Consider the following 23490-nt stretch of genomic DNA (forward strand, 5'->3'; position numbering starts at 1 on the left):
TATAGCATACATACATTTGCCAATAATGCTAACAATACATTATGTTATATTTAATTTTGGATAATATTGGTTTAGTGTATTGTTTCAACACAAGATTTGTCGAACATTGATTACGTATTGTATTATAGCGTATTCTTTGGATGAATTTTCATAACAATTTGGTTTAAATTCTATAAACATTTGTATTGTGCTATTGTTATAGTCTGCACAATATGCTTCAACTCTTATTATTGAATTTTGAGTAGACGTTTATATTATATATTATTTGGGAACACTGTGTATATGTTTCATTATTTTAATTTGCACGTATAATGCCTTAGCCGTACACTACATAATTATTTCCGTCAATATATATTCGGAAATGGTAATTCGAAATAAAAAACAAATAAACAAACCCCATTTCATTGCAATATTAATTATTTTACAGTAGAGAACGGGAAGATGTGGTAGCAATACAATAATCACGAACGAATCTTCGGTTGATGTAAATATGTTTTTCATAATGAACATAATGATTGCTTTATAATATTGTATAATTGTCCACTGTAGGACGGTGCGAGATACATGTTTTTAACTTCTAGTTATATCGTGTCACACTCATAATTACATACGAGTTGAAAGTGTGCAGTCAGAAAACCGACTTGCTATAATACTATCGAATGATTTATTTCTTGCAATACTACTCTGATTAATGATTCTTATAATTATATTCATCGTCAACGCTGTATAACTTAAACAAAACATGCTATCAACTCTAAGCTACCAAATACGCACGCGCACATACGATCGCTCTCGTTAATATACATTAGTTGAATTCGCTTATGTTGAGTAAATGTTACCGGTTGCTATTTAGATGTACATTGTTCTGTTTTATTTTAAATTTTAATTTTAGCATTGTTCCATTCGTTAATTGTTGTACAATTCATACCCGCGATTGACTTCCCGGCTAGTAGCATACGGAAGCAAAATTTATAATAAAGCCATGCCTGTTTACATTCACATGTCCGTGCATTCTAAACAAAACAGGAGGGATACATTATAAGCTATCTGTCTTATGCCATTGTCATTTTACTAAAACAGTTTTATAATCATATTGTATATACTATTTGTCATGCATATATGGGCAATACATGTAAATAAACTAACATGTTGTTTTGTTGGCATAGTATATATGCCATATTAGTGTTCAACCCTTGTCCATCTTAATTGAACAACGTCAAACTTCAGCTACTCAAAATAGTTAGATAGATAGACTTTTATTTTCCTCCATTAATGGAGAGCATAACATACAATACAGATTATAAGCAAGGAAGTACAATCGAGTATATACACATACATGAGATCAAGAAAGAAACAACTCAAAACAGCCATTAGATTATTTACAAAGATAAGTAACATAATTAGATTATATAAAGATGATAGATAATTGTTAATTTCTAAGGAAAATAATCACATTGAACTAATAATAATCATCCTTTTTTCAGTGTAACTTATTCGCCGAGGATATGTCTTAAAGCGAAAACGACAATAAAGACATAATAGACGAATATACTTTATATATGTCACAAGTTTTGCCTTCCACGGAAGACAGCTATATTGATGCAATCTACTACTATGGGTTGTGATTATTCTAACAAAACCTACCTTCCTTTCATGCTTTGTAGATGTTACTGATACAACTCACAAGAAGGCATTGTTTAGCCCTTCTATGTAATTTATAACAGCATGATTTTTGGTAAGATCCAGGACAAAGCTCCAGTTATATCCAAATTCAGGCTATCCTAATCCTTAATCCATGTTTTCTTTCATACTCGAGTGTAAATTCCGCTCCATTTCATGTCCACGGTAAAATTGTTTAGTCGAGACATGTGTGGCTTTAAGATTATTAAATATCAGTTTAAAAGTTAAGTTACGTTTATTTTATGGTACTTACTAGATAGATCAGATTCAAGGCAATATACTGTTTGCTGTTAAAATTTGTCATAAATGTTTTAAACAGCTCATTTAAACACTTTGTTGTTAAAATCGGAAAATGTTTCATCCGCCATATTGCTTCCGGCGTTGCTTAGGTGCTGTAGAATAATTGTATCATATTCTACGTCATCGACCGACCATGTTTTGGGTCGACCTTGAGTTCTTAGTATATAAGGGACGGATTTTTCAGTCAGTTTCAGTTTGCAATGTAACATCTTAAAGGCAACTCCTTCACTTTGTTGAAGTTAATAAATAAAATAACATTTATCATGAGATTGTTTTGAATATTTTAAACTACTACTTGTAATGGAAAAGCTAATATAGAGAACAAGACAATAATTATGCATTATAGCGTCACGTTGAAGTCTATGTTGGGCTCGCAGTGTTTTAATTCTAAATTGATCTACGCAATGTAAACAATGAAGAAATTTCTTACTGAATTAAATGTATAGTCTAGATACTGCACACTTATATGTAAATGCTTGTGAACGGGTGCTATTTTACACAGTGTTGAATGACAATATGACTAAACATATCGTCCCATACTATGGGCCATAGTTATTTGTGTGCATACGTTACATGAATAAATTTTGTAAACACGGAAACGTCGTCTGTCGGTTCATTGAAGGTTACACACTACCAAAATATATTTACTATCGCTCGGAACGCAACAATATAGTGTAAAGATGCGCTAACACAGATTGCATCGACATGTCAACATCATATATGTATAAAAACAACTGGCTCAGAGCGTTCTTCACTAGTTCAGGATGCACGTGCACAAAATATGAGTCAACAGTTTCAGTTATAATTTTCAGCAACGATGTACTTTATTCTAAGCCATTTAAGTGGATGAAGCGCGAAAATTCCGTTATTCCGATGCATTCAATTAGAATTGTCCATAAATGTTTTCGCTTATCTTCTAGCAAGTGAAAAGAACATATCTTATGAGCTACGAGATTAACGGGTTTCAAGCAACAATGTTTGCATTTACGTACACACTGTTAAGACACATAAACCTATGCTATTTAATATTGTTTTACACAATGAAATTATTTTTTGATTTTCTTTTGCTACTCTTCATAAAAGGGAGTAATTATTGGAGTATATAACATGCGCAGTTACTCCCCATTGATCGTTGCCTTTGATGCGACTCTGTATTTCGTTCTTTGTGTTCATTACAACTTATCGCTCAACTATTTTCTTCCATTGTCGCTTTGTGGGGAAATTTCCATCCTGGACGTATGAGCGTAAGACGTTCATTAAGTCGTACTTTTGAAGTATCATGTATGCATCAGGGATATATCCGAGGCATTGGCCTTCTAGTTCAATGTGAAGTATAGGTCTATTGCTGAAGATATATTTCGCTAGGTAAAGAAACCTCCACCTGTTTGCATATTCATAGTAAATCTTGAGCATCCTATCGATACCGTTTGAGAGTACGATACTAGAACCATGTCATCGGCCACGGTAGGCGAAGCCATATTAATGTCATAAATGCACAGGCCATTACCACTCTCTTCAAGTTTCTCTATCAAGCCATTTATGTAAATAAGATACAACAGCGGCGAACTTTTGCCTCCCTGACTCGTTCCTTGCCCGATCGGAACTGGTTCCGAGATCAATCCTCGATGGCGAACGCGGCTTGTTGAGTCGCGATTTCACGAAGTGCGAGAACGTGTTAGTATCAATGACTGGATCAGAATCATAAACACCGGAAATGGATAAAAGTTTGTGAAATAGTCCATCATGCCATACCCGGTCAAAGGCCTGACGAGCGTCCAGGAAACATAGATATACACTTGATTTCAGCTCCTTGGCATAGTATAGACATTCGCTGAGACTAAAGCTAGTCATTATGCACCCAAACCCGTCCTGAAATCCACCTTGTAACTTTCTTAAAGAAGCTAGTATACCGTCCTTGCAACGGCTTGATAAAATCGAATCATAAAGCTTTAGCAGCGTTGACGATAATGTAATTGCTATGTTATTATTAGGCTGGTCTCGCCGCTTTCGCCCGCCTTTAAAGAGTGTAATAATCTAACCTATCTTCAGTTTGTAAGGAACAGTTCCGCTGCGCAGCATAACTGTATACAAGCGTGATAAGGGTTCGGCGATAATGTTCTTGCCATACAGCATGTGTTCATGGTAAATTTCATCGGGACCACAGGCCTTTCCTTAAGGTAGCTGATTTATACTAGACTCAACCATTTCAAGTGAAACAAAAACATCTTGAGACGGTGACAGGTTAGTAAATGCCTGCTCTACTTCCTGTCTAACAATATACTCCCAGTGTGAATCGAAGTCCGGGGAGCGTGAACGGGTGTACAGGTCTTTCAAGTATTTCGCCCACTGCTCCGTTATTTCCTCACGGCTCCTGTCCATCTTCCCATCGAAGTTGATGCCTCCTCCTATGTCGGCACCGGATCCCCGTTTCCTTGAGTTAACTGTCCGCCAGAAACTCACACTGTCATGTACAGAGTCATATTCGAGTTTATGGTCAAGTTCTGTCATAAATTGTTCAACGCACCGCCGCATGGCCCTCCGGAAATGTGATTTAACCGCTTTATAATCACGATATTCCTTGTGCTGTGCGCCCCTTGGTCTACCAGCGCTGCACCACGCGGCACGTAACGAGCTAATATGCGCGTGTAGTTCCGTGAGCTTCTTCGTCCATATCGGTTTTTAATGACGCTTTTTACGTTTAATGGGGAAACAGATAATGGCAAAATCACGCATACTACTACACAGTACCGAATACAATTAATTTGCATCTGTAGCTCTATTTGTATCAACTTTAGATAATGTTTCACACAGAGTGTTACAATATTGCAAAAAATGATCACTATTACCAGCTTTCCAGTTTGACAATTTTTAAAATCACTGATATTATTATCATCAACATCAATCTCAAAATTCAACCAATTAAAATGGGTCTATGTCTAGAAACATTTAGACAAACATCATTAGCAATTTCACAATGTGTCACAACATACAATCATTCAGTTGGTACAAAACATAGTCAATCAATGAGGAATACCTATCATCATAGGAAACATATGAATAAGTTGGACCAATACATGATTCAAGAGTATTAACGGCATACAATTTACAATCGTAAGCAAATCGACTTAATAACCTGTTTCTAAAGCTATTGTTAAACGATTTAATGTATGCATTGACATCTCCCAGAAATGTGTTTCACCTTGGTCACAATACGTAGTATACAGATCAAAAAGGCTGTTTAAACATTTACAATATAGGAATGAATAACACATGGTAAATAAACTTGAAATATGTAAATGTATTTCCTAGGAGCAATTGCATCTGTATTCCTGCAACGTAATCACTGTCAATGGTGTAATCAAGTTGTTAAACTTGTTTTTCCATATGATAGCCACGCCTCCTTTACCAGCTGCGCGTGAAGACTTTGAATATTCGGTATTACTACCAATAGTAAAATGGTTATAATCACTTAAAATCGAGTCGATAAAATGAACATTGCACGGCAGTAACCATTGTTATTATATACAAAGACCTATAGAATACACAGATTGGACACTGTCGTCTTCGCTATATAGCGATATGCGATAATATCTAACGGCGGACGTGAGTCACGTGACATTGATTTTGGAGATGCCGGTGTACCAGTAGATTCTTCTCTGTTCCAGCTACTGTCGGCCATTTTGTTTTAAAGCAATCAATTATGGGCAAAGTCGGTCGCCGCAAACAGACATATTGAATATTTTTTTGTGTAAATAAGAATAAGTTTTTATTTTCTTTGTTGATAATGCTTCAGGTTTTGGTAGTTATTATTCTTATGTTTTATTAATTTATCGGAATTTGAAAGAGAACAATGGATTTGTTCATTTTCGATATTTTTTTTTTAAATTGAAAGGCCCAAACGAATTTTTTTTTAACTTCTTCATTTCTCATCACAGATTGATTAAGTAAGATGGTTATGCTAGGTGAGATGTTAATCTAGGTATGATTTATAAAAAGTAGACGAAAATTAGGCATTTTAAAGGATTTTGCCTTTGTACAATTTTATACTGTTATTTCATTCAATCATTTTCACACCTGTCGCCAAAGTGGTTTGTTTCTTTTTGAAAATTTTTTCTATTTCTCATCCCAAATCGTCGAAGTACGATTTTTATGCTAGGAGAGATGTTAATCTATTAGTAAGTATAAATAACAAAAACATACTATTATTAGAAGAAAATGTTCAATTTAAAGGATTTGGCCTTATACAATGTTGGTACAATTTTAAGCTCTTTTCCTCTGTTGTACACGATTGCTGTCAAACGTGTTTTTGTTCTTTTTGATAAACTTTTGATAAAAGTCAGATTTTTATGCTTTGTGATATGTTTTTCTAGGTTTGAATATAACAAACTGGAGGAAAATGTTCATTTTAAAGGATTTTGGCCTTGTACAAAGTTGATACAATATTTAGCTCTTATACCCTATTGTACACACCTGTCGTCAAACGTGCTTTGGTTCATTGTGAAAAGCTTGTCATTTTTCATACAAACATAATATCTTCTCCAGTTCGCTAATTGATCCGACAATTAACACGCGCGTGAAATGTTTTTTTCTTGTCGCGAGATCCTAGTCCATGACACTTAGAGCTTTTGTTAATAACCAATATAAAAAATTGTAACTTGGTTACAAACACTACTTTAATAACCTATAACTCATGAATAAGATCTAAATTTTAAAAAAGAGAATTAGAAAATCCACAGAATCAATATTGAAATAAGACTAACTGAAACCGTTTTTGGATCGAACGATCATAGCATTTATTATACTGTAATGTTGTTTTTATCAGAGACCTAGATCTATGTGTCCACATATATCTATCCGTTTTGAAATAATATTATTTTATAAGGTTTTAAATGTTTGAATTAAAAATGTATACAAGAAAATTTTATCAGCAAAAGCCTTTCAAATAAATTATTCAACGGCATTCTCGCCGCGATTTGGAAATTCTTTTAGAGCTATTACTTCAACGATCGCGGCATTATACATTTTTATTTTAGGTAAATAAAATTGAGATTTTGTAAAAGCATAATCATTCATGTTTCTATGAAACTTTATTTTATAAAAATCGGATCATTATTGACCAAGTTACAGCCGCCTTTCTATAGCGCCGTAACATTTTCGCATAACTTTGCTCGATAATCGTAGCCGTTGCAACTGGACACGTCGCTATCTTATCGCAAACGTGATACATCGGCTATCTTCGGACTCTTCCGATTGATTTATGGAATAAATCGTCTGCTGATCCTAAGTGTTCTTATCAGTTTCTCGACCACGTGACCCCGCCGCGAGATAGCCCGATAAGACGCGAAGTTTCCAATATGTGTATTCTATAGGTCCTTGTTATATACCACAAATGTCGATGTTGCCATCACTTAGTACATTTGATATGTATGTGGCACTCGACATAATCCCAGTTATGTTCCAAGTCACTATGTTTAACCCTATACGAGCCATGATAGTAACATGTTCATTTAACTATCTTTGTTTATGTAATATTTAGCAGTTAATCAATTTCACAAGCAAGTCTTTCATATCGATTATTCTAATATAGGTCATGACGTGTCCTGTCGTCGCGTTCTTTGTCGGTCTGTTGTTGCACTACATTTTTAAAACGTGGCGAAACTCCAATTCGTTGCTGTTGGTTTGGTTATCCAGTTGTCCATGCACCACGCTTTGTTGACCTCTTGTCGTCAGATCGACCAGCCGGTTCCCCTCCCCTATCACAGTTGTGCTGTATACGCGACTAACGGGGTTTCCATGGGAAACAAGTTATTTTTTATGGCCTAACTTCATCAGATAGCACGATGCCGGTGTTACCGTTTGCCGCTAGAGTCAGTTTTACAAGCACCTGCCTTCGATTTCGTCGTAACGGAAACACACGCACTGATTTCAAAGAAAGTCCGTGACGTTCCACTTCTTCTGTAAGCAACCTAGTATTTAGTCTCGAACTAAGTCCAAGTAAGCAAAATAGCTCGACACGGCGACTCTGTACAAGATAGAACTCTTCGTTGCACCAAGCTTCCCCATCGACCGATTTACACTGTCTCGATGAAATCCGGGTTGGAATATACGATGGGGTCTGGGAGGCGGGAAGTGTTCATCTGGCATTGTCGGAATTTCGAATGCATGACTCTGTCCATCAGGACGCCTCTCTACATGGGGCGCGGCGCTGGAAAGCAGAGGGGGAAGCGTCTGTCAATATCCGGTCGCCTCTCCATCGATGGTGTAGCACGGGTCTGCGGCGGAGTAAAGTGTCCGCGGGTATCCGGGCACCTCTCTAATGGAGGCGAAGTACGTCTCTGCGGAGGAGGAAGATGTCCGTCTGCATCCGCATGCATCTCTAATGGTGGCTAAGCACCGGTTGACAGAGGGGTGGAGCGTCTGTCGACATCCGGTCGCCTCTCCAACGGAGTCGCAGCACATGTCTGTAAGGGGTACACCAAATACACTCGAATGCGATAACGAAAAAGAAGTCATAGCTGCTTTACTATTCATAGTGGGTAACACATCCACATTGATATCCGTTTTGCTCGTATCTCATCATATCTCCATATCTGGATAACTACAAGGTTTATTTTAATCAAGGGTCTGTTAAAAATCAGATATGTTATTAACACGCTTTTCTTCCTCTGGGAGTGAATTCCAAGCAGCAACTGTTGAGGGCAAGAAGGCACACAGAAGTCCTAGTTCGAGCAATATCTAAGTGGGATGAATTAAGTAACGATCTTGTTGATTGCTCCCCAACTGATTGTGGAGACAGTGAGGGCAAATATTCTGGACCTTTGATAATTTTGGAGAAAATCGTGAGTTTGAGTTTTGACCTTTTTGTGCTAAGATTCCCGCAGCAAACTTTGTTAAAAGTATTCTGGAGGACACAAGTCGGGAAACGACCCCGGCAACTTCGGTTTGAATTTTATCTTACTCATTTGCTTTTACATCGTGCAAGTATCCTTTACAAAATCGGCATATTCTTAAATATGTTGAATAAACGTGAAGTATATTATTTCAAGGGATCTCCGATCAAGGCGCAAACAAAGCTTTTTTTTAATGTTGACGCGTGACCAGGCCTTTTTTTTATGCTCCCCCCCCCAAAAAAAAAAATTGGGGTAGCATATAGTCGCCGCTTCGTCTGTCCGTCCGTGTGTCCGTGTGCCCGTGTGTCCGTCCGTCCGTGCACAATTTTTGCCCAGGCTATTTCTCAGCAATTAATGACTGGAATTCAATGAAACTTTATGGGAAGATTCACTACCAAGAGGAGATGTGCATATTATCAGCCGGTTCTGGTCGGATGATTTTTCACAGAGTTATGGCCCTTTGAAATTTTCCATTAACTGTACATATAGTGCAATTCTTGTCCGGGCTATTTCTCAGCAACTAATGACCGGAATTCAATGAAACTTTATGGGAAGCTTCACTACCAAGAGGAGATGTGCATATTATCAGCGGGTTCTGGTCGGATGATTTTTCACAGAGTTATGGTCCTTTGAATTTTTCTATAAAAAAATTATTGTCCCCCCAACTACTATGCCCCCAATACGTTTCCTTTTATCTGAATATATAGTGCAATATTGTGACAAAAAAACTTTGGGGAGCATCACCCGTCTCCGACGGTTTCTTGTTTATTTTAACACAACCAATATGTTGATGTCAGTTTCCATCAATTTACAGAATTATGCCTGAAGATTTTTTTTACTGAGGGTATGAGACTATCTTACATATGAATAGGCATGTGAAAGGGTTTGTCCCTATAACGCGATATAACAAATGATTCCGACTTGAATGGATTAAATTTTACCAACCATGATATGACAATCTTGCAATTTAGTCTACATCGCGTTCTAAAACGGCTGCTGTAGAAAATGGGTGTGTCAACAACTATGAATAAACTAGTGTCGTTTGCAAAAAAATGATATGATCTTCAATATCATTTACAATGTCGTTTAGATATTCAAGAACTAATTGGGGCCAAGAATGGAGCTATGGGACACTCTAGCGTTGATTTCCGAATGGAAAGATGAACCCCTAGGGAAACCCTTTGATGCCTTTGATAGAGATAGTTAGAAACCCACTTCAGAAGGTTATCGTTGCCGACATGTCTTAGTTTGAATAAAAATCAACGATTCCGGACTTTGCTGAAGGCTTTACGTATGTCAAAAAACCCACCCGGACTTCCAATCCATCAATTAACGTTTGACAAAACGTATTGTAAAGGTACGTAAAATGGGTGACTGAAGAGTCAACTGGCGTAAATCCAGATTGAAATCTTATGAAAAATTAGAATATAGAAAAAAGTTTAATACATATTTAAAGATAATATTTTCTAATACTTTTTAAATTGTATTTAGAAATGAAAGTGGACGATTATTCGGGGGAATGGAAAAGTCCCCATTTCAATATTGCGCATACGTTTGACGTTTTACAAGCATCTGGTACTGTTGACGACGACAGACATAATAAAGGGATTAAAAAGTGGTTTACTTAGTTCATTAGATCCCTCTACAAGTAATTTGTTATTTATAGCTTAAGAAACATTGATGCATTTAAAAACATGTCAAACGTAAGAGGAAAAAGGACAACTGATATCAAAATTGTATGCGAGGATATTTTTCTTTCGCTCGTACATGATTTAACATGTCCTTATATACTTAGTCTCCTCCCAGGTGTCAACAAGACACTATTACATGAGGTGTAAACTTTATCTTTGTATGACCATACAATCGAACATAAATATTTGTCAAAGGGAGTTTTGGCAGCAAAGACTGAAAAGTCTATTATTATAATTATGTACCATTGTCAGAAATATATTTCTGTAATTTAAATAATAAATAAAAATTGTGGTCAGCTTTCAACTGGCCTTAATTGAATGTCTAATACTTAAATTATAACTGTAAATGTTGATAAACTGAAATGTTATTTACCAAGTACCAATATTACTTAGCAATTACATAAAAATATTACATTTATACGAAATAAACTTACAGTTAAATGATGTTTTCTTTAAAAGTTACTAATAAGTGTTGGCAATTCATAGATATAACAGGTAAAAATGCAAACATATTTTTCTTCGATGAGGTATTTATGAATTATGAATACTATTGTGACATTTATTTGATTAAAAGATAAATGATCAGAATAAAGAGAAATTAATTGTAAGTGAATACAAATAATGAAGCTCATGTTATGAGAATTTCGTCTCATCTTCATAAATGCATTGACTTCATGGTTTTAATAGGAGGTCTTATGAGCAAATTATTTTTTAAGTCATTTTACATAAAATTATATATGATGAATTGCAATTGAAAAATTGTAAACAAAAGAAAATTCCTTTAAATTAAAATTTAAATCAACATGAACAAACAGGTTATATTAATGATGTTAGAACAGGTTCACGGTTTGCACCGCTAAATAGCGACTATTTACAAGAACAAATGGACAAATCAAGAAATGATAAACGTAAACGACAGGAGTCAGTGGGTGGGGCGTCGACCTGACGACACTCATCTTCTGCGGGCGGACAGCTCCCCGATACGGCAAGTGTACTCCTCCGAACATTTCCAGCAGTTGGAAAACAAAATTGACACAATATTAGATGTTATGAAAAATATGGGTTTATTAAAATGCCGCGTTGACAATATTGAGTCCACTTTATACTACAACTGTGCTACACAGAATATAAACACAAGCGCGTACTACTGCTGGAGTAATAGAAATAGAACTGAACCTTTCTAAATCAGGCGTACTGACTATAAAAAGCCTGATATGGTATCAGGCAAACAATTATTTCCAATCAGATTGATTATTTCAGGGCTACGACCATTGCAGCCCGTATGTTGCTGAATAATCGAAGTTTTCCCCACGGGGATAGGTGACAACCGTCATCTGCGAAGTTCAAACGTGTACATTCAGGTGACTGGAAACCCTTTAAACGCCAAAGGTATGTTCGGCCGTTTGGTGGAGAATTCAGCCAGTCGATAAGAAGCCGGTTAATTTCATCAACCTTGATGTTGAATCAATTGATACCAACTGGGTAACGAGTGTGGCAAGTAGGATAATGTCTATTTATTGTTTGAATTACGATAACTAGTTAATAAATAGTTAAAAGTCCAAACGGTCGCGTATCGCCGAAGCAACAGAGACTGGCGATTGATGCGGGTTGTACATATCATGTGTTCCAACTACCAAAACCACGGTGTGTGGATTGAAATCCAAGATATCTCGCAAGTTGTAACGGAGACGGTCGAATGTGGCATAAAGAAAACCCGAGTATTGGATCATCGGACTACCCGCCGGGCGTAAATCGTAACAGATGAATGAAATCCTTCAACCTCTTCACAAACGATTGACCAAATATATTAATTTCTTTCAGAAGGGCGCCGCCATCATGGATCCCGTCGCGGGAGAGTTCGAGCTTAATCTCGCGAGATCTTAACTTTTTGTACAAAGTGCAAAGTTTGTCACTATAACACTTAATAAACACAACCAGATTAGGACACCGCCTAAAGGAATAGAATCCGTCTAGAACACGGCATAACGCTGCGTCGTACGGTGTAAATATAAAACCGTAATATTACCGCAGAAAAGTCTTACTTGTTTCAATGTGTAATGCTAATTAAGATGCAACTGCGTAGTAAAAATTCCAAAACAAGTGTGGCTAAGATCGAATTTGCTTAGCACAAGAGCTCATGTGATCTTATAACGATTGGACATTTAAAAAAAGTAAAATTTTACGTTTGGGTTGCACACAATTAATTACAAACGTACAATGACAAGAACACATGTATGTGAGCATAAAATGTTATTAATACGCGGTCCTCATTCGTTAGTGATAGCGCGCTTGCGTTCTCTATCTGTCGTATGTTTAAATATTTCAGTTCAGTTTTTCATGTTGCAGTACAAGTTCGTGTCCGCTGTATGTAATTCCGTGTTTATTGCGATACAAAACCATAAACTATATCATTAAGTATTCATTAAAATATATTAGAGCAGTGCGTTGAAGTAAAATGGTTTATTTCATGCAGGAATTTTAACAATACATGATACAGACTTCCACAAAGATAAATAAGAAATTTATCTTAATTTTACAATTAACATATTTCGTTGTTTCAATTTATTTACATAGTTAACATAGTTTGCTTGTGAGTATGTAATATTGAATGGTTCAATACCGATCAAATTATTATTTTCAACATAACATATACATGGCATAATACAAGGCCACGTGTGTATGCTTGATTTCCAAAAAGCGCCGTTCATAAAATATGTGGGTAATGACAAGTTGTTTCAGATTGATATGCATTATTTAATTCTTTTAGTTGAACGTCAAAATAAGTGTGAAGGTCTTAGTTCTTATTTCATCACACAGTAATTGGATAAGAACGGTTTATTTGTATATGTGGTTGTGTAAATGCTCTAACATATATTTATAATATACTAAATCAATCAATCAAGCAATAGGAAGGATACAACCTTAACGTTCAATGTATATGCGTCAATATATCAATATAATTCTTTAAATTTTAAAATCTGTAATGTTTAACATAAACTGACACATATCGCTAATGGCAAAGTAAATGTTTAAAGACGATTTGCATATTAATAAATAAGCGCAATAGACCAAACACTGCAACGCTATCTTGTCCATAGTGTACCTTGAGGCGATCGATTCTCAAAACGCATACACAACAACTGTCCACACAATTGATAGATATGCCACAAATGTTGCAGCTTGTATATAAAAAGCGTCTGATTTTTGTGACGGAGATGACGGGGAGGGGCTGAGATCCGATGTTTCTGACAGCGGCGAAGTGGGGTGAACTTGCTCCGATCTTTCTGACGACGACGAAGGGAACGGAGTGGTTGTAGGTGTTGGTGTAGTGAAGACACATGAACTAGCCGCTACAGCAAACGCTACTTTATCTGTGTCGTTGGCGCATGTATCGCAACATAAGTTTACAGTTTGTGCGTCGTATCTTGGACAATCGTCTTTCATACACGATTTAATGCGATCGCCGTATTCGCAACCTGCATCGGAAACGTTTTTTTTGTTATTTTGTGTTTTTGCTTATCGTAAGTGAATGGCAATCATTCCACTTCCTATAATGTATGTATATTTGTGCTTTTATTTCTAATAGCAAATGGATACTCAAAATAATGTGCATGCGTTGCTATGCATTTAAATAAAATTTGATTGTTTAATATAACAGCGAGGGAATGTACCTTCGATTCCAATGTAATACTTGCTACATGTTTCACAGCATGGTTTGTATCCGGCACTTTGGTAACAGAAGTATGTATCATCGCCTATCAGCGCTGTGCATTCCTTATCATTAGCAGCAATACCATGAACATCGCCCTGAGGACAGTCGTCTTACAAAACGAAGTAAAATATCGTAGCAGAGAAAACACACCTGAACAATGTGTTTAATTATTAACCAAAAAGCTATTGTAAAACGGTTCACATAATATTATATTGCAATCGTACCATTTACTAAATTACTATTAAAGCATTTATGGGACAAATATTATTCAATAAGTAAAACATGATATATCGTCCCTTTATATCTGCGAGAAGGTTCCATGTATTTTATTAGATGTACTATATATACATCTGCGACCAGTTTCTGCCATATGTGCAACAATATAACAATGACTCGAATCTTTCTTTGCTCCTAAAGAACAAGAATTTCGTCATTTTACTGTTACTTGTTTTGAAAAGTATTTCGAAAATTGTAATTCTTTTTCATATAAAAGAGGTAATTTAACACCAAGTCATTTGATCTACACATAATTCTTACCATGTATATTATATTATTCATTTAAAATGTAAATATTTATGCATTTCTTAGACATTGCAATAAAGAAACAAATATGTTCACTTTTCAAATTAAGAATTATAGTTTGACTGTCTAAAATATCAGCCATTTGTAGCTTGCAATGAATACCTGGTACTGCTGGTGCCAGCTCATCGCACACACACACACCTTGACGACAGAGCTGAAGTAAAAGATACAGGTTGTATTTTAGGAGATTAATTCAGAATACGTACACAATACAATTTTAGGGGTTCTAAACGTGTAGTTAACATAGTCTGACAAACATACACATGGGAACACATTTGTATAGACGGTTTATACGCCAAAACCTGCTTACTGCTTTGTGGAAGCATGTGTAATTAACTTGTTACTTAATAATTCATCATGCGTGCTTCTTAAAGTAAATTTTCAATCTTGTGTAATTAACTTGCTTGTGATTTCGGCTACATTATAATTTATCATTCATGCTTTGTAAAGTTAATCATCAGTATCTTCATTAATATCGCTTCTTTGAGTGTGTATGTTTTGCTTCTACATATTTTGATTATATTGAACTGTTTATTCTTTCTAAATACTACTCTTTCTTTTAATTAGTATTGCCTGTATAAAAGCATTTTACTTTATTGCTTGTGAATGCAACGAGCGATGTTGTGATCTTTCTTGCATGATTATGTGTTTAGCTGACAGAGAACCAATATAAAATGGCTTGCGTAAATTACTACGGAAAAAAGTCTGGTTTCCGGATTGCAAAATGTGATATTGTTGGTGCGGGATGTTAATGTTGTGTCTGCTCATAAGTAACCGGAAAAAAATTTGCGGAAATAGAAAATAGACCAAATAAAATACCATGATCTCACGTTACCCCATAATGTCCTCATTGTATCGCATCTTGATATTGTGCCTTGAATCACGTTTTCGCGTATTCTCGAGAAATATTTCAAAGGTTGCCCATGTGAAAACACAAAGTGTGATTACGAAAAAAACGTTTCGTGATCAATAACGAAATAAACAAATATCGAAATCTCAAAAACTATGCGATGGCGCAAGTTTTCAATGCCAAATCGCGATATTGCAATATCGTGCCATCATATGGTGTTCTCTCGTGTAATTCAAAGGTTAACAATTCAATGTTGACGTCGCGCTCAGTACTGGCGTAAAGTTACGTAACGTCAAAAATGCGGAAAATAAATGCTGACGTTAAGGTGTATTTTTAGCCGTTGACTCTTGATTCTTTTTGTTTTTATGTGGCAGTTATTCTTCCGAATTTTAAAGCTTACATATCAAAACACGCAGAATTTATATATCTTTTCGACGAGATAAATATTGTTTTGGAGACAGGTTGCAGGACAACTAGATTTCTTATTTAACTGAAACATCCTTTATCTATTTACAATTACTGTTTAATTGACTATTTTATCTTAAGTGATTAAAGGGATTTTATAAATGAATGTATAATGTTTGTAACAACTATGCGAGGCAAACACTATGTGGTGAGATCATGTGAGCCGTGTTCTGAGAAAACTGGGCTTAATGCATGTGCGTTGAGTGTCGTCCCAGATTTGCCTGTGCAGTACGCACCGGCTTTTCAGGGACGACACTTTCCGCTTTTGTGGTATTTTTAGTTTCAAGGAAGTCCCTCCTTACCGAAAATCATGTTAAGGCGGAAAGTGTCGTCCCTGATTAGCCTATGCGGATTGCACAGGCTCATATGGGACTACACTTTTCGCACATGCATGCCATTATGCCCAGTTTTCTCAGAACACGACACAACCTAATTATCTTGATTATCTGCACTGTCTTGATTAGTAACGGTGGTCTGGACGCACTGAAATACATCAACTTATCTATTTATTTCAGTCTTGTGCAAATTTACAAAGTTAATAAAACAATTTGCACATAAAAGTATCATATGTGTTATGAAAAGAATGTCTGTTCTGTGAAGAACTACACGAGGCTACATACTGATACAGCATTTAGTTGCTTATTAACATCAACATAATTATAAGAAAGACATGACATAACATAATATACATAATGCACCCAACTTAATAATACATGTACATTACACGGACCGACAAAGTTCTAGACAGTTACATAATTTGAAATTTCACAGCTTCACATATAAACACAAGAAACAGCAGATATTTATCAACTCACCACGCATGTATAATAATAACTCCCGCAACAAAAAAGTATACATTGTCAATCAAAGGTGACAATGGTTGGGTTCAGATTAAGTTATTTATTAATTAAAAATTTTAGTGTAGTTAAATAGTACGGTATAAGCTTCAAATGGCTTTGGATGCGATGACGAACAATTCGTAAATACTTATCATTAATGAATCAAATTTCTGTTTTGTTCTGTCTAAAATTATTGTTATCATCAAACATCTAAAATGTTCAAACTGTTCAGAATGTCTTGGTGGAGGTTCTCATCTACGCTAATACTTCTGTTTTTGTCTTTCTCGTCCAAAATGTAACAAACCGCCAGCGAATACACAAGGGCTTTTTTCCTCTTAACGATCTTAAAGGCGGACTCTGTCGATTTGTAGTAATAACCTCCTACAACACGTGCTCCTTTCGGGAAAGTATTACCCCAGTCATCTGTACCCTCTGCTCGCAATGTGTATGGAGAACGAGATACCTGGTAAAACAATCCAGATTATGTAAAATGATCAACATCGATGGAAAAAGAGCTATCTGTTTTATTTTATTTTAATCTTGCGAATACGGAAATACCTTTAACAAGAAGTAATCATCATTTTCATCCGCCGCAACGACGGCCACAGTGTATCCTTCTGTTATGAGGTCTGCGGTGTTTTCCATCTCATCCATTCTGACCGAGCTCTTGTTGCAGGAATAGGGATGCCTAATCTGTTTTCCCGTTTTGGCGAGTTAATTTTGTCACTATTGTTTCGGTAATGTTTTAATTTTCTTTCTCTTTCTTTTTCTCTTTTTCTTTTTTTTATAGTACTGGCTTTTTCTGCGTTTGATCTAAACTGCATCTTAAACACACAAAATGCATGCATATAATCATTTTTTAGTAATCGACCGCGATGGTTCAGTTGTATAAAGTTTGCCTCGGGCACGGGGGACGCGGGTTCAATACCCGACAGAGTCGCGCAATTCATTTCAAATTGTGTAGAACACTAATGGCTCGGGAGATTAGGGGGAGGTTTAGGTTATTCAAATGTGAGTATTTAAAAATATTGCTAAGTAACTTCATAAAGGAAACTACAAACAAACAAAAAATATAGTAAAATGTTCACACAATTTTATATATCTATGTCTGTATAATGCAAGTCGCAAAATAAGCATTTCATTGTGTCATCTTTTATCGGCAAGATGTTACTTTTACCTATTAAACCAATACTTTTATTTCAGTTTTTCGTGTACTTTTACAACTTATGAAACAGAATTTCTTTATTCTAACGCGTTGACTTTAAAAAGGGCTTTGTATTGAAAAAACAACGCAATTCATTTTTAACGTCAGGGTCTCAAACGTCAAAAATGCAAGCATTACACGGTGGCTAGACATTTTCGGCGGTCAACTATCAACAAATACTAAATTAATTACCTTATAGATCATATATAGATATTTCCATTGAACAAAGAACTTTTCACCACTGCTTATAGAATCATTCATTCCTTTCAAATGGATATAAATGCTTGAATTTTGTACCCGGAAAAAGTTTTCAAGTTTTGAACGCCCATTACATGACGACTATACATTTTCAAAGAAATAATAACATAATTTACGTACGTTCAATTTACAAAGGGACCATATTATCGGATTCAGCTGCTCAATAACTTTTAAAACATATGAAATAGGATTAATCAGCAAATAACTTCGCTATCTAGATATTTCTTACGCATTACACGCATTTTTTTCTGCGTCATTTCGAAAAACCATCTCTTTATTAACCCGACACTTCCTTTTTCGCATTTTATAATAACATTTTCATTTAGGTTTGTTTTTACTCTTTCCATCGATGTATAAATAGAGAATACTAGGTTAGCGTTGAATACAGAGAAGTTTATGTTGCGAGGCTTAGAACGCCGGGAGCTCGAGCTTTGGCGAGCGCTTTCGCTGTTCGAGCCGAGCAACATAAACTTTTCTGTATTCAACGCTAACCTAGTATTATATTTATCCCATTTTTTTCAACGTGACATTTAAAATAAATAGATCTAATAACCTTAACAATAATTTTAATTTATTTTTAAAAGTGCTTTAAATCTAACGAATGCAACGATGCGTAGTGATATACAATGTATTTGTTCTGGTACGCAAAATAGTCTTTAAAAAAATCACACAAAAACTGTACAACGAGAAAAAACATCACCATATGCCTCGATTCAATTTTACGCAGCATGCACATTTTAATACATTACGACCGCGAAAGGAAGATTTTATTCATTTTATTTTCGAAAGAAAATGATCAAAATCAAATATGGCGGCGATTGCTCCTGACAAAATGATGTCGATGCCAACTTACACACAGAGTAGTTCTAAACATAAATTATCAAAAAACTACTCGCCTTATTTGTTCATGGACGCTGCAGATTTTGATGGCGTCTTGATCTAGCCTTCACATCCTTTAGTTTGCGATCCAAACACAAGATAATCCGTAAAATTATATAAAGCTTTGAAACACTTGTTGCAAACGGGTTATTCTTACTGAATAGACTTTCTTTGATAAAATCACAAAGACAAAGTTTTTTCGTCAAAGAAAATACCCTTACGTTTACTTACTTCCAAAAGCAAAACGAATAGACTACTGAACCAAAATACACACCATCAGTATGCTCTTCACACACAAATTCACATAAAAATAGGCACGCTTATTCTGAAAATCAATAACACGAATTAGCTAGATCTACATGTAGATCTAAATCCTTCGTCTCACCGCGGTTCCATCCGAGGTAAGTAGTCCATAAAAAATGCACTTTTTCATAATAACATCCACGAATCGATACATAGACACGAAAAAATGCGAGTCTTCAATGTTTTATTCCCAGACATCGCATACTTGTTTCGTGTAACCCTAAAGTTTACTAAAGATGACATCACACAAATGACGCAATAAGTATGTCATTTTATGACGCAATCAATCAGCTGATTCATTTTACGGATGGCGAAAAATTATGTCCCGCGACAGATCTAAAGGTTGTAGGCTGTATTTATAATTTTAAGGTAGCGCACCTCTAATGATTTCCCGCGATTTCTTCGAAGGTTGAAGAGCCTACTATTAGGTGCCGTAGCCTAGTGGTTAAGGCGATAGACTAGAAATCTTTTGAGATATTCCCGCGCAGGTTCGAATCCTGCCGACGACGTATACTTTTTTGCGACGCGTTTTATTTATTTTCTTACGTAATTTGATTTAATATGGCATATAAGCTATATTTATTGTTAAATATGTTGCAATTTTTATGCACATTCTTCAATTATTAAAATTAAAACAACGTTATGGCGAAATTGGGTGATTTACTGTTGAAAATACGAACCATGCATGTTGCATTTTTATTTTTATTTCAAAAAGTAAACGGTAAATCTGTCTAGTTCTTGGTATTTTTGCTGTATATAGTGTTTCTATAAAAACTAAGTTTAAAATATGACTTAAATGATACTATTTTGAATTTTATGACACTTTGTTTTTAACCGACCCAATTTTTACTTGGCTGAAATCACTTACATTTCATGGCGCTCTTCCATAGATAAAAATTTGTAAAAAATAAATGTCTGTAAAAGAATACTTATTTCATCTTGTTTAAACTTTAAACACCTTTACAGCATCTGTACACACCAACTGCATGCCCATATTTGGAAATTTGAATGAATTATGGAACTACTATATACCCCAGGGGTGAAAATAAACTGGACAAAAGCCGAGCTTGGGGGTGGTTTTGAAAAAATCGGTATATTTTTTTAAAAAGCATGGAAAGCCTACCTACAAATTTGCATGTAGTTCAGTGAAATGATGCTGATTAAGAAAATAATTAATTAGATTATGTTTGGATATGTGCCTATTAGAGGTGCGCTACCTTAAAGCCAAAGTTTTCTCGACTCTAGAGATTTCTTTCGAAAAATCATTCAGTGGTTGAATAATTTAAAAAGTAGTCCGTGAACGGGGCATGTATATCCCACAGTGTTGGAGACAGGCTAGTATATTCCATAAGCTGTGATACCGTCAATGTCGAGGTGAAAATGGGATAAATGATGGATTTGTTTAAAAAAAATGTGCACACTGTGGGAGATTTTATAATTACCCTCCCCGTTTTTTTCTACTTTACGCCAGTAATGAGCGCGACGTCTGTAACGAATTGTCCCAACGTAATATTGTGAAATCGTTAAAATTTATATACTGCGTTCTGAATCTTAAATTTTAAATCTGTAATGTTTAATGTTTACACTATAACGCAATTAGAAACTGTTTGAATAAACACGATACTAAAATGGTCGCCAAGTACTCGCAAACGTATGTGAGCAAGATTTATCAATTAACGAGAGATACATGCTGTGTGCTTTTTGCCCTCAGTTGGCTTAAAGAAGAACAACAAAACATGGACATTGTAAATCGTTTTCTACGAATAACATATTGCAATTATCATGTATTATGCACGATCAGGAAATCGTGCATAATATATGAACATGGGGTTGTCATTAACCAATATGTAATTGACCAGTCGCCAAATAATCGATCGCTCCGCCCACAAAGTCACGTGGTCTAGTGATTAGAAAACTCCGACAAGCAGATCGCAATTATAGCGGATTACGTGAGGGAAATTCTATATTTGTAATGATGTATTATGCTCTTTTCTTTAAAATAAATTTTTAAAGCCGCACACTAAACTAAACTGCTTTGTAAAACGTGAATACAATCATAAAAACTTTAGAGAGAAATGGCGTAATCAAAATAAATGAGTTAACGGCAGACTGACTATCAGAAACGTTTCTTATACATATTATATAGGGAGGTGATGAAAAATCCGTTGTAAAAATGAGCATTTATTTCATATTGATTTTGAACTTGTATTCAACCGTCTGACAGTGAACCCGGTGGCTATTCATATATAATTTTGAAAATATTTTTATTAAATTCAAATGACATATCGATATCATGATGGGTTTTTTGTTTATTAAAAATGTTTAGATCTTTGTTTTATTGTGTTATTTTTAAAAAGACACCGATTTTTTTTATTTAGATATAAATTTAATTTTGATTGTAACCGTAATTTAATACAGGCATGATTTCGTGGTTTCATTATCAGATAGTCTAATATGCATTTTATTACATTTATGTTTAATGCGAACCTGTTACATTTCACTATCAAAAAATGAAATGTTGGTATTACGGTGCTGTTCACGAACATTTGAATTGAATACATTTAGCATATTATGCATTTGCTTATTTATAACAAGATGGCCCTTATATGTTAATTGCAATTTTCACATTTCTCCCCGTATCAATCAATATATGTTGTATAAGAAATGTTGTTGTTGTAATATAAGCCGTACATTTTACACTTGAAGTCGCTTTAAGCTGGCTAAGCCGCGTTGAAATCACCTTTTTGTTGTTTTTACTTTAGTTAAAACAATATTTAAGTTAACAATTTATAATGATTTCCCTTGTTTATGATCCACAGAAAATAAATATATAATTGGAAATCATTTAAGTAATTAAATAGTTTTCTTTTCTTGTGTACAGTACCTAACAATGCCTTAATGTTCCTTCATTCTGAGATCCACGCAACATACTGTTATTTATTAATCATCGACAATTACGCTGAGATTAATAAGCACGTGTGGCAATTATTATGTTGCCCAAACTGCTTAATAATATTGTGCATCAAACGGTATAACACGTTTTATAGAACACACACCTGGTGTGGTTAAACTATTTATTGTGTTTGTTTTCTCATTACTTGTTCATAATTATGTTCAAGAAATAAAGATAAAAATATTAACCTTTTATAAAGTATGTATAGCACCTACAATTTTGAATAATGATCGAACAGTAATGATCATGCATTTGATATAAAATCTGTGTAAACTCTTAAAAAATTCGTCCATTCCATATGTACAACACGCTTTGTTTGTCGGACAAAATGGCGGCCAGATAAGCGTTGCTGAGGGGTGTGTGAAAAATCGATATCTGATTGGCTGATCGACAAAATGTGGGCGGAGTTGGCGACTGGTCAATTGTCAGTTAGCAATGTTTCAATTACATCGTTCCAGAATATACCACAAAGATTAACCTTGGTCGCGCACCTAAATAATAGTATCGCACGTGATAGTAATTTATTCGACGTAAGCACTCGCATAGAAAAGTGACATATATTGCCTTGATATGCGAATGGTTGTTAATATTCAAAGTATGTGTAATCGAAACGTATTCTTGTAGAGTCAAAAATCTAAATTTGTGTTGCCGCTAAATTTCAGTGTGGCGTCCAATACCTAGAAGCTGTATATAATTGGCGTTCACCTTTAAAATGAAGATAATTAATCAAAGTTTATACGGAAACTTAAGTTGACAAATATGTTACAAATATCCCTTTGAGGCAACATGACCAAATAACACAAAACGTTTACTCCTGATGTTAGCATTGTTCGCAAAGATGTTATAATGATTTGTTTGATAATTTACATTTTAAAAGACAGTTT

General features: G+C 35.1%; 1 long non-coding RNA gene across 1 annotated transcript; it reads right to left on the bottom strand.

Annotated features, from left to right (window-relative positions):
- Positions 1–13006: 13006 nt before the first annotated feature.
- On the bottom strand, positions 13007–18941 carry LOC127844530 (uncharacterized). The gene is made up of 4 exons (XR_008032784.1): positions 17568–18941; positions 14958–17472; positions 14233–14382; positions 13007–14037 (listed from the first exon to the last, which is right to left on the bottom strand). It is a non-coding gene; the product is annotated as an uncharacterized LOC127844530 (long non-coding RNA).
- Positions 18942–23490: the final 4549 nt, after the last annotated feature.

Source organism: Dreissena polymorpha, chromosome 1 (genome assembly GCF_020536995.1).
Source record: "Dreissena polymorpha isolate Duluth1 chromosome 1, UMN_Dpol_1.0, whole genome shotgun sequence".
NCBI lineage: Eukaryota > Metazoa > Mollusca > Bivalvia > Myida > Dreissenidae > Dreissena > Dreissena polymorpha.